Below are 14,072 nucleotides of genomic sequence, written 5' to 3' on the forward strand. Positions count from 1 at the left end.
GATAGAGTCGAGCTTTTTCCTATATTCAGAATTATATATTGAGCATCTGTTATGTACTGAATCAGTGCCATTATATTACTGGTACTGTTGAATGTGCAAAGAAAGTTTTCATCTGTATATTTGTTAAGGGGTGGTATTAATATATGATCACTGAAATCGGTATCTCCCATTGAGAGGGTCTGATTTGCAAAGTACAGCTAGTAATTCTTCATCTTGTCATTGTTTTGTGCAAATGCCCCGCCCCCACCCCCCACTTTTCTATCTCCATCTTCTAGGTTTGCTAGATTTCCCAAAAGCTTATTCTTCTTGAAAGGGAAAGTTCTGTTCCACTCACCTCAATCTTTAGCCTCTTCTCCACAGGGGACTATGGGGACGTCAGACGCTGTGGTGTTAATTGGGTATTACTGGTTTTCAGAGGTCCCTCCCTGCCGCAGTGATGAAAACTCTTACCTTAGATTTAACTTCACAAGACTATTGAGCAAACAGGGAATATGTAAAACGTATCTTTAAAAACAAAACACTGAACACCTAGTTTTGCGAACAGTGGAGTCCTTGGTTTCAGGTGCTGACTTTTATCTTTTTCTGTCCCATACTTGGTTCTGGTGCACAATGTTGAAACAATGAAACAGGCATGGGCTTGAGAAGCTAATAGTCATGGATTTGAATCATTTTTTCTATCACTTGCTACATGTGATATTGAGCAAACAAATCTCAAATCTTCAGTTTATGGAATATGTAAAATGAGAATTTTGTATGTGCCTCATAGGGTTGTGATAATTAAATGAAATAATAGACAATGAATATAATATATCTAGGATAGGGATACTCTCAATTAGTATTCTTGAAGAAATGGCTGGAGTCACATGAATAGATTTTCTTCTATGTCTGGGTAGCTGTCGTAACAGTATATTTTCCGAGTGTAGCCATGCAAACAAGAAGGATGTGTCCAAATATTCACAGGCTATTTGAGCTAGAAAACATTGAAAAAGTAATTTAGTACCCCTTCTCTTATTTTACAAAGGAAGGAAGGTACAATTAGAAAGGATACAAGGTTTACCCAAGGTCACTAGCTACTTCATATGTAAACATGTCAACACATCAACAATTCTATTACTTATATTAATTGAAAATAGTGTATTGGCTCTCTATTGTTGCTGTGACTAATTATTACAAATTTAGTGGCTTAAAATAAAACAAATGTATTATCTTATAATTCTGTCAGTCAGAAGTCCAACACAGGTCTCACGGGACCAAGATAAAAGTGTCTGACTCAGTTGCGTTTCTTGCGCCTCTGGGGAAAATCTGGATCCTTGCTTTGTCAGCCTTCTAGAAGACCCCACACACTTCTTGGCTAGTGGCATCATTCTTTTTTTTTTAACTCTTTTTTTTTATTATTATACTTTAAGTTCTAGGGTACATGTGTACAACATGCAGGTTTGTTACATATGTATACATGTGCCATGTTGGTGGCATCATTCTTGCATTGTCAAAGTCAGGAAGGTTACATCTCAGTGACTATTGTGCAGTCAGGTCTTCTGAATACAAGAGAAAAACTTCTTTTAAGGATTCATGTGATTAGATTGGGTTTACTTGGATAATCCAGGAAAAAATAATCTCCTTACCTCAAGGTGCTTAATTTAGTCACATCTGCAAAATCTCTCTTGACAGGTAAAGCACATATTTACTTTAGGGAATTAGGGAATGGATACTATCCCACCTACCACACCTAGAATCATATCTATGCATAGTATCACTGCAAACTGCAGCCATCATTTTGCATCTATAAGGTATTCATTGATAATCAGTATGCCTTAGGAAGATGTATGAGCTTGCTTGGGCTGCATTACCAAAATGCCACAGACTGGGTGACTTAAGCAACAGAAATTTATTTTCTCGTGGTGCTGGAGGCTAGAAGTCCAAGATCAAAGTTTCAGCAGGTTTGTTATTTTCCGAGACTTCTCTCCTTGGTTTGTGATGGCTGCCTTCTCTCTGTGTCCTGACACAGTCTTTCCTCTGTGCACTCACATTCCTGCTCTCTCCATATGGGTCCAAATTACCTCTTCTTATAAAGACACCAGTCAGATTGGATGAGGAACCTAACAGCCTAATTTTAACGTAATCATTTTTGTTTAAAGGCTCTATCTCCAAATCCTGTTATGTTATGAGTTATTAGGGGTTGGGGCTTCAACACATGGATTTTGATGGAAAATAATTTAGCCTATAACAGTGAGCTTGAAATGATTATTTTTGTCTTTGATTAGAAATGGAACAAAATACTCTATTTTCATAAAATATTAATATTATTATTAATGTAGGAGTTATACATATTTCCAACAGTTTTATTTATGTGTGAAAGATCTGTTTAGTATGAAATAGTAGAGGGCATCTTTGGTTTTCAGGTTTCCTTTGAAGTTTTGTTTGGTTTTTATTTTTCAGCCAAATTTCAACTTTTGTTTGTGGAATGGAGAAGGGAGAAACCTACACATGCACACACACACACAAACGCACCACACACTTTTCAGTGGTGCAGGCTATATTATTAGCATTTAATTAGAATGACCTGATGGCATGCTAGGCACCATTTCCAAATCTGCATAATAGGTATTTTTCAGTATCCATGAGAGATTGGTTCCAGGAGTCTCCAAGGATTCCAAAATCCACAAATGCTCAAGTTACTTATAAACACTGGCATAGGATTTACATATAACCTATGTACATCCTCCTGTATATTTTAAATAATCTAGATGACGAATTGAGCATCCCTAATTGAAAATCTGAAATCTGTAATCTCTCAAAATTCAAAACTTTTTGATTACCAAGATGATTCCACCAGTAGAAAATCTGACACCTGACCTCATGTGACTGGTGCACAAAATTATTAAAAATATTGTATAAAATACCTTCATGCTGTATGTATAATGTGTATATGAAACATAAATGAATTTTGTGTTTACACTTAAGTCTCATCCCCAAGATATCTCATTATGTCTATGCAAATTGTTGAAGTTTTCTAAAAATCCAAAATCTGAAACACTTCTGTTCCCAAGCATTTAGCATAAGGGATATTCAACTTGTATTTATCATACCCAATAGTATATAAATGCTATGTAAATAGTTGTTACACAGTATTTTTAAAAAATTGAATATTAGTTTTCATTGCTGTGTTTTAAAAATTTTCTTTTTAAAACTATTTTCTATTTGTGATTGTTTGAATACATGAATGCAGGACCCACGGATATGGAAGTCAAACTATATAGGAGTAATGAGAGTTGAGAGAGTAGTTTTATAAAAAAGCTTTCATGTATATATTATCTGTATAATAATCTGAGAAGATTTTTGACTGTGGTGCTGATGGCCTTATTAATAACATTTGAATAAGAGGAAATTAATATTAAAAGATGTAAGTGACCTGCCCAAGATCATATCTAGTCATTGTAATTCAACCCAGGTCTTTTGATTTTCACTTATCTAAAAGGAAGGATGTTTGAGAATTTCTTTAGTTAGTCATGCTGCCATTCTCTCTTTCATCCACCCATACATTCCTCAGTAAAATCATTTGTCTATCCATTCTCTTCATCCCAATTATCTTATCTATCTGATTAGCCCTTCACCTAGCCATCCATCAACCCATTCATCCATTCATTGAGTAATCATGACAGAAACTTGAAAATGTGATTATTTCTGTGAAGCAGGGATTTTTGTCACAAGCTTCTGCATTCTTCCAAAGCTTTAAATAAGACAGTTTATTGCTCAAGAAGTAGGAGTAAGCAACACAGCTAAGTTAAAATCAGGCATTTTGACACAGAAAAAAACATGATGTGCCATTGTCACCCTCCTATTTTATGGCCCAAATGAAACTCCAGTTTTATGTATGTCTTTTTTTTTTAAACCTCAATTGCAATGTTCTTCCAAGTTCACAGCATTTTGATTGCCCCATACTCCCTTTATAAATATGGAATTTCATAGTAGATGACTGTTATTTGGTTATCTACTGTGTTCCTTCCTGCTGTGCTATTGTCACTTATTTGAGTAACAAGATGCATCCTGTTTTGCAAGTGATTACGATTACTGTATGAGAAATCTATCTCATATATTCAGCTCCTATTAGTACTCTTGTTAATCAAGCTCTTTGAAACACAAAGAGCACTGATATAACATTCTTTCAGGATTTCACACTTTTTGACAGTACAATCTAATGTTCCTCTGTGACTCGCCCTTTGGAAAATTTTCTGAATATCTATTTTATCTGTGTTAAATATCCATATCTCTGTAAGATCCGCTTCTTTTGTTTGGCTGATAAACCTGGGTGTATTTTTCAGTCTTATTCTTACTTTCATCATTTATTACTTCACTGGGTGTTTATTTGTTGAAAACTTCTCCTTTCTTTATAGAATGGATGGATATCTGTATCCATATTTATACACATATCTATATCTCTATTCATCTACCTATCAAGAGAGAAAAAGAGAGAGAGGTGGGGGGGGTTTAGGGAATTCATAAAGAGATATTGTGTTGATGAAAATCAAATATGTACCAAAGCTCTTTATAGAAGAATCTCCTGTAAAGTTTAACTTCCAACGCCTATTTTAGTGCCTGTTTTAGTGCAAAATGAGGAGTAACATTCTGGGACAGAATAACTTGTTAACTTTTTCCCAGATCTATCTTTTGCGATAAACACTGTGGTTCTTGAAGCTGACCCACTCACCAGTGCATCTATTAGTTTATTCATCCATTTATTTAAAACATGTAATGTGCATTGAAACATAAATGGAAGGATGGCTGAGAATCTCATTTAGTTAGTCATCACTTTATTACTATGCCCTTCATCCATGCATTCTCCAATAAAATCACTCATCCACCCATATTCTTCCTCTTAATTCTCTTATCAATCAATTTATTGATCCATCTATCTATCCATCCATACTCATCCATCCATCCGTCCATCCATCCATCCATCCATCCACGCACTCTTGGAGTTATTCACCTAAATCTCTTTTCAGTAATTGACCCACTATTACTATTCACTCACACTCTTGCCTACTCAAGTATTTATTCACTGACCCAGTGCACATCAACCACCCTTTTCCCATGTCTAGGCTTATAATTATTAAGTAAACAAGAAATAAAACCTTCCAGATATGTTTTATATCATTGCTTATTGAATGGGTGAATACAATTCCAAACATGTATTTATTAAGTAACTTGCCCAATGTAAGACGTTAAGCTCAGATTGTGTCCAGATAACTTAATTCAAGAAGTTACATTCTTATTTTTACTACAAATCAATGTTGTATATTGAATTCTAACCCAGAATATGCTGATAGGTATACTTTTCTTGGAAAGTAATTCCACATTGGGCAGACTCATCATTATATTTCCTAAATTTAATCCCCATAAGAGTCCACCCTATATGTCTTTTTATTTGAATATCATAGTTTCTGGGACATATCTTGCCTTTAACAGCATTATCTGTTATCTAACATTAATAAGACAAGAACTCTAAAGGGCAAGTACTGTTATTAAAATATCTTGCAAATAAGGAAACCAGTCTTGGAGAGGTTAAGTAAATTTCTCAGTACCTTTGTTCCAATCTACCTCTATTTCTTATCAGACTCTGATTCTAGATCCCACGATCTGAACACTTTTAAATCTTTGGTTGTCTTAGAGAAACATATTGATTTCCAAGCCTGTAAGATTTAATATTTTAATCAGACTATTATCAGCATACATAAGAAAATACGTATCCAAACAAGTGATTTCTGTTGCCTTTTTTTTGTGGCTGCTTGGTTAAATATTAGAGTTTCCAACACAGAATGCAAAGGAAAAGAGAAATTCTAACAATATAGAATTTGAGCATTCTTGGTGTATTTTTAAGACCTTTAAAAAAAATTAAATGGGCATATTTATGTGATTTTATTTTCTGGCATAATTACAGAATTAATCCATCTAATTCTCCTGTCTCTGAATTCTGTCAAAAGGTTTCATTTGTGTATGGGTTCTTATATAAAAATAATTTGCTCATCGTAATAAGTATTTAAGAATCTTAGAAATTATATTTTTTATTTAAAAAATGAGATTTGTGAACTTTATTGGAGTCTAGCTACAAGCAACGGATTCGCTATAGGGCTGACACATGTTGTTTCCAAACCTGTAAAACTGCGGTCCAGACTGAAGATAGTAGAGAATTTGCCAAGGCCATGAACACTGGCTTGGGAATTCTCCTGGGAAAAAGCTTGCCAGCCTCTCCGTGTCAAATATTCTCTCTTTGCACTTCTATTAGCTGAGTTTTTGGGTATACTGCCTTTCTATTTCTAGGTTTATTCTATTTCAAAATTTTACAGGACAGATTGGTTTACAGAAGGTGCCTAGACCATGTGGTTTCATACACATGGCTTCTAAATGTATATGTTACATTTCTATTGCCATTCAGGAGCAAAGTAGTGAGGCTTCTCTATTCTGTCTGCTCCTCCTCTAGAGAATCAGGAGGTCTTCAGACTTACTATTCATGCTTTCCTGAGGGTCTTTAAAATTATGCTAAAGTATATAAGTTCTGGAATCTGACTCAATGGATTACATCCAGTTATGTCACCTAAGCTATTCATCCATGTAAAATCACTGACAAGGTGTAGGGCATTGAGATATGTCTTATAGAGACAAAAAGTTAGTCTTTAATGAACACTTAATATGTGCCAAGTACCATGCTGGTTGTTTGGTATAGTGATGAATAATGTACACAGAGGGCTTGCCCTTGTGGAACTTAACCATTTAAAAGAGTAGCACAAGCAGTGCATTCCATTCTTTGACTTTTTTCCAGGTGTCCACAGCCAAAAACAGCAGTTCACTTGGGCTTGTTTTCAATTTTCTATTTCTCTGGGCACCAGTCCCCATGGCCAGGTCAAGCAGTTCAACGCTCACACCAGCAGCTGACACAGAATGGAAGGAAAGCATATCTGAGATATCAAATGCTAACATTTGCCTGCCATAAAATATTAAATATTTTTCTTTCTTTTTTTTTGTAGAGCAGAGGTTATTTCCAGTGTAGGATACTATGTTCTTTTCATTTGATCAAGGATTATTTCTCCTTTAGCCTTTCACTTTGTAAGACAAATTTAAGGGTATTTTGGTATAATATGAGAATTACCTTGAGAAGCGTTTTTATTTCACAGAAATATTGTTTCCTTAGACTATGTAATCATGAGGGTCATTGCATATTCCAAACTTAATTTTAACTAAAATTTTGGGGTATTCGTATGCTTATTGCCTAGCTTTAATTTTATGATGTAATTTGTTTCTGTAACTTGTTAAGAATGGAAGGACTGAATGAAAGATAACTATATTTGGCTTATTTAGATTGACTGTAACAGTAAGACATTTCAGCATATAAAGGCATTTTACCAATTATGTGGTGCAGCCTGAAGCCTCCCTCCTCCAACTCCAACTACCACCATCACATGATGCTTTATTCAGCTCCAAAGCATCAATCACAAGTGGGTGTTCAGTTCTCCCTGAAAACAATGACGGCACCTCCCTGTTTCTTGAATGGTCCATTTCACATTTGGTAACATTCAATGTGAGATGTTCTGTAGTATGCAAGAAGGCTGAATGGAAGTTAATATGAGTCAATTTCAAGGCTTACTCCTGATCTTTTTGGTAGCAGTTCAGAAACATGCAGAGAAGGCTTCAGCTCCTCCTTTTCTTTCTCCTTCCTGCCCTTTCACTGTCCTAGTAGCCTAAACACTTGTCTGCTCTAGATTGAAGTCCTATATGCTTATCATTTTGGAGACTTAGGCCCAAAACTAATATCATGTCAAAGTCCCTGGTCCCATCTTTGATATTGAATGGCTCTGAGTTAAGGATTATAATTAATTCACTGATAGCTTGATAGTCAGCTGCCCAGTTTCTCTCTTTCTGCCTGACAGGTACTGTACTAGATTTGGAGAAAATAATGCTAAGATGTAATTTGATTCAAGAGTGCTAAGCTTGCTCTCTTCTCTAAGGGTGAGCAGATTAATGAAAAATTGGGATCAATATATGACAGAGATTCATGTTGCGGTGATCCCTTTTAACTTTTTTTTTTTTTTTTCTTAGACTGAGTCTCACTCTGTCGCCCAGGCTGGAGTGCAGTGGCGCAATATTGGCTCACTGCAAGCTCCGCCTCCCGGTTTCACACCATTCTCCTGCCTCAGCCTCCCGAGTAGCTGGGACTACAGGTGCCAGTCACCACGATTAGCTAATTTTTTGTATTTTAGTAGAGACAGGATTTCACCGTGTTAGCCAGGGTGGTCTCGATCTCCTGACCTCGTGATCCGCCTGCCTCGGCCTCCCAAAGTGCTGGGATTACAGGCATGAGCCACCGTGCCTGGCCCGTTAACTCTTTGGGTTCTAAAAGGTGTAGGTTTTGTCCCCCGTAAGTTATATATTTCTTTCTTTACTTTCCTTTTTTTTTTTGCAACAGGGTCTCACTCTGTCACCTAGGTTGGAGTGCAGTGGTGCAATCATGGCTCACTGCAGCCTTGACACCCAGGCTCACGTGATCTTCCCACCTTGGCCTCCTGGGTAGCTGGGACTACAGGCATGCACCACCATGCCCGGCTAATTTTTTCTATTTTTTGTAGATACAGGGTCTCACTTTGTTGCTCAGGCTGGCCTCGAACTCCTGGGCTCAAGCAATCTGCCCGCCTCAGCCTCTCTAAATGTTGGGATTACAAGCATGAACCACCGTGCCTGGCCCTTAGGTACTTGGAGAAACTTTCCCATGATGTCCTTCTTGATAGAGTGAAACTTCAAAAGAAGTTTTGATGTCAGAGCTACCTGATTTTCAGATGCGGAAGCAATTTCCTGTGTAATTTACTCAATCCCAATCCTCATCTTATTCTAGAGGAAGAGGTAGGCAGAGTGGCCCAGTCTGATCTTCTCTGGTAACTGAGTCATAATTTGGTATTAAGATAGCTACTCACAACGGAGAATTTATCTACTCTTGGTGCTGGTGTCCTAGGATTACTTTAGGCTCCTGAAGACTCCTGTGTGAGAGGATGAAAAGGTAATTTGCATTATTTTTTTTCACAATCAGTATGTGCAACCTTGAGATGGATATCAATGATACTGAAGACCAGGGTTCTTACTCTGATTTTGAAAGCAGTGATGTCTGTGTACAAGATAATTGGCATCTATCATCCATTATTCATCCATTACCATCTGTCTATCACCTACCCATCTTTTCTTCCATCAGCTCCTTTAAAATGTCTTAATTCCTATGTTGGATGCTAAATTTGTACATACATGAGGAAATGCAAGGGCTTTGCATTTATAGCAGATAAGATTTTAGGGCCCTGGGAATAATTTTTCTAAATTCCTTTGTCTTCTTTTTAAAATCATTGTTTTGAAAATAAATGGAAAAATCTCCTTTCTTTCCATTCTTTTATTTTTACTTTACTCCACAAATATTTACTGAGCTTCCAACAATATGCCAGACACCTTACTAAGCAGAGGAAATGCAAAGGAGAATGAAATGCAGATGATTATTCCCATGAAACTTTTATAGTAAAATCTTGTCTTTTAATTGGATGGTGTTATGCAAATATATGGAAGATGATGAGGGTGTAATGGTGCTGATACACATAATTCAGCTCAATTATGTAGCAGTCCCGTTAGGATTCCTGAAGTTGAAGGCTTACTGTATATGACTGGGATTATTCATTGCACACTTGATACTCTCTGCTTCTCCAACCAGGCTGCAGTGGGTGGCCAGAGGGTTTGAGTATTCATCTGGTTGTAAACGTGCCAGATCCTGGATGCTAGGCTGGCCTTGAGAATCAGAATTAAGGCAGCTTTGAGAATTGGTGTCTACGTTTTTTTCCTGACCTCCCCTTTCTCTTTGCTTCCATATTCTTTGCTTGTAAGCACACACCAATCACTGCAATATACTACAACGAAACTATTATCAAGTCAAACTCCTTTTTGAAACCATTTATTTATGGTTTCTTGTCACATTTATAGTTAAATCCATACCCTGTATCTTGGTTTCACAACTCTGTATAATGTGGCCCCTGTCTTGCTCTCTTATTCTTATTTCTTATTACCTTTCTTGTCCTCAATTCCTTGCTCTATTAGTTTCTCTCCCATACTATGCTCTCTCTCATCTCTGCATTTTTACCCACAATATTCCCTGTGCTTGGCACACATTTTCTCCAGTGTTGAGATCTGAAGTTTTTTTTTTTTTTCTTTTTTCTTTTTTTTTCAAGACAGAGTCTTGCTCTGTCGCCCAGGCTGGAGTGAAATGGTATGATCTTGGCTCACTGCAACCTCCACCTCCTGGGTTCAAGGATTCTCCTGCCCCTGAAGTTTTAATCATTACTTCTTTGGGGTGGACTTTCTGTCCCTCTATATCCCATTTTCTGAGTTAAGTAAAATTTCTGTACGCTCTCACAGCCTCCAGTTCCTTTCTTAGCATAGCTCTTAGAGCATGCATTTGAATCCAGAAATGAACTCCAAAACTTGTGCCATTAAGTTTGCTGCTTGCAGATTATAAACTCTCTGGAAAAGTTCTGTGAAAATCTCTCAATCTCAATAATCTCATTGGTAAAATGAAGAAAACGTCTGTAGTTTGCTGTGAATATAACATTATAAATATGAAATGTTTACCAGGTAATAAGTAGTCAATACATTAATAATAACCATAATTAAATATATTAATTACATATATTAACAATATATTACTATGTAGTTTACTAATAATATTAATATATTAATGGCTCTATTTCCCCTAAATTTTCTGTTTATTTGTTTCTGTCTCCCACAAAATTATGGTATTTTGAGAGCACAGACTTTGTCTGTGTCTTCCTAAGACAGAGAAGAGCATGGGGTTTATCGAATGAATGGATGAGATCTTATTGTACCACAGCCAGCTGAATGAGTCCTACCTGCCCAGGCAGGATTGCATGTGATTCTGATCCTGCTCTGATTAGCAGAAGCAGCCCCTGGAAGATATGGCACTCGTTCCTCTAGATCACCCTTTCCCAGCCTTTTTGGCACCAAGGACCAGTTTTGTGGAAGACAATTTTTCTACGGACTGGAAAAGGTGGGAGTTTGGTTTCCAGATGAAACGAATCCACCTCAGATCATCAGGCATTAGATTCTCATAAGGAGCATGCAACCTAGATCCCATGCATGTGCAGTTCACAATAGGGTTCCTGCTCCTATGAGAATCTAATGCCACTGCTGATCTGACAAAGGGTTCTGGGTGGATATGTTGACAGGGCAGTGTTGTTGCATTTACATGAACAAGGTATAACACACTTATGTGAAGAGCAGCAGAAAAAACAGCAGCTTGTAACCATGTATCTGCTTTTTGTTTTATGTTTCACATGAAACATTCTTAGCTCATTTTGTTTCTAAAAAGGAAATGATTATATGAGAAGTGATTCACATAGTCCTTATCACAGGTAGTGACCCATAAAAGGTAGCTAATCATCATAACTTTAAATAAATGGTATCAATAAGTTGAAAATAATACTTACATTTTTGTATTTTTCTCCTTGACCTTTTTTAAAAAATCATTTTAAAAGCATTTTGGTTTATACCAAACAGTCCAGAGTATTTTTTAAGCAGTAATGTTCGCTCATCTGCTGTTCACCTCCTGCCCTGAGGCCTGGGCCAGAATTAGTTCATGGCCTAGAAGTTGGAGATCCCTGCTCTAGATGATGCACATATGTGAACATTCAGTGCATTTGGGATATCTTTGGCGCCATAATCTCAGAGAGGAGGTTCTTAGCAGGGGGTACATTGACCAGGCAGTATTGTTGCATTTAAGTGAACAGGGTATGACACACTTATGTGAAGACCGACAGAAAAAGCTACAGCTTGTAACTGTGTATCCTGAATACTTGGAGGGCCAGACCTGCAGCCTCAGGTGACTTTGCTCTCTGTAAATTGCTGGTTTTGCACACCTACAGTCTTTTCTTATATTATCAAATTGGTTACCTGAACAAGTCTTGTGCAAGAGTATGCACATGTCTGTGTGTGTCAGTGTGTGTGATACAAATAATAGGATGAAATAAATGAACATCCATATATTGTGTTCTGAGATTATCATTGGCCACAGGATCCGGATTTTACTTAGATAAGCTAAAAGTGAAATTTCTGAAAGAAAGAGGAAGTATAGACCTCATTTTTTAAAAAAAAGTGCTGTATGTTTAAAAGCTATTTTTGAATGGAATCTTGAGAATTTGCTTTCACTTACATTGGAATTGGGATTATCACAATGTTTTCAGATAGTTGCATATGACTGAATGATATGAAGTAAAAATGGACACTTTATAGTGCCTCTTCTCTGTTTTAATAATTTTCAGATAGCTGGATGGTCTCAGTTTCTAAAATCAGTTCTGCAGATAGATGCTTTATCTCTGTCTTCTAGGCAAAGTAACTGAAACACAAATAAATGAGTGAATTTTTTCCAGTTAATATGGTCAGAGAAACCAGAATCCTAGCTTTGTATTTTGTTCTTTCAAAAACCTATGCTTCCCCAGGCGCGGTGGCTCACGCCTGTAATCCCAGCACTTTGGGAGGCCGAGGTGGGTGGATCACAAGGTCAGGAGATCGAGACCACAGTGAAACCCTGTCTCTACTAAAAATACAAAAAATTAGCCGGGCGCTGTGTTGGGCTCCTGTAGTCCCAGCTACTCAGGAGGCTGAGGCAGAAGAACGGTGTGAACCCGGGAGGCAGAGCTTGCAATGAGCCGAGATCGCGTCACTGCACTCCAGCCTGGGCAACAGAGCGAGACTCCATCACAAAAAACAAAACAAAACAAAACAAACAAACAAAAAAAACCCTATGCTTCCTTTTTATCATTAGTTACTTCCCTTACTTAATTTTTAATACAAGGGAGTATTAAAACATAAAATTGTAATACCATTTAATAATCAGAGGCTATTGATAATTAGAAGAAAATATGGCACAAATAAGTTTTAACATAAATAGTAATGACACCAAATGCAATAGTTTGTTAATTAACAAAATTTTGTGGACAAAAATGACACATACTGATCCCTTCTGTGTCTCAAGAATTCCTTGTATGTGAATGGAAACTTCCATGAATTATATATTATTCAAATTTTTTTAATAAAAATGCTAATGGAAGTGTTAAAATGCACATAAATTAAAATGATCATAAATTAGGATTAATATCACATTAATGAATTATAATCCCACATTCATTAAGATAAAGTGGCATTTCAATACTTGTTCCTGTTAATACATTTTATACAATAAATGAAAGGGATACATTTTGAGAATCAATAAATACTTGATGTAATCTTATGCTTTAACTTTAAAAAATATTCAAAAGTAAAGTAGGAGATCTAGATGCATTTGGAATCTTTGTTGCTATTTTATGTCTTTTTTATAAGCCTTTCTTTTCACTTATTGAAGGGCTTAATACAATTTAAATTGTCAAAGAAAGCAAAAGAGGCTGTTCTGAATAAAAGGGATCCCAAGAGAACACCGCATCTTTTGAATTTCTAGGAGTTTCTTTCCACAGACAGTTTGTTTTTTTTTTGGAACAAATATTTGAAATCTCAACTGGAACTATATTGGCAGTTAAGTAACTGAGTTAAACTGAAAGTATGTACATTGAAGTAGTACATTGCAATGGGCTTTTCTTTTAAAAATTCAAACCCCCAAATACATATATTATTGTTTTATTTTAGTTTTTTTTTTTTTTAAAACAGGAGAAACACCATGTATAATATTAGAATACTCTTGTCTCCAGCTTGAGAGAAAATTGTCAGAACCTTAAAACCAGGGATTCTGATTTCCCTGGTACCTATCAAAATGTTTTAGGCAGACTATTTGCCTGACATACAAATTCAGTAAATATTCATTGCTATGACCAAAAATGGATTTGGGTTCATGGTGAAAAGTTGTCATTTTCTGAAGGAGTTCCATTTCTGGAAAATGTTCTCCTATATTCTGGCCTCAGTGTTCTTTTCTATAAAATGGGAGTGGTTTTCCTGGACTAGAAGAATTGTCAGAACTAAAGGAAAAAAGACTTTCAAAAACATAATATCTTAATATC

General features: G+C 36.3%; 1 protein-coding gene across 5 annotated transcripts in view; it reads left to right on the forward strand.

Annotated features, from left to right (window-relative positions):
• Nucleotides 1-14,072, forward strand: part of CDH8 (cadherin 8) — a 379,890-nt gene that overhangs the window by 117,730 nt on the left and 248,088 nt on the right. The window lies entirely within an intron of this gene.

This window comes from Symphalangus syndactylus, chromosome 11 (genome assembly GCF_028878055.3).
Source record: "Symphalangus syndactylus isolate Jambi chromosome 11, NHGRI_mSymSyn1-v2.1_pri, whole genome shotgun sequence".
NCBI classification, from domain to species: domain Eukaryota; kingdom Metazoa; phylum Chordata; class Mammalia; order Primates; family Hylobatidae; genus Symphalangus; species Symphalangus syndactylus.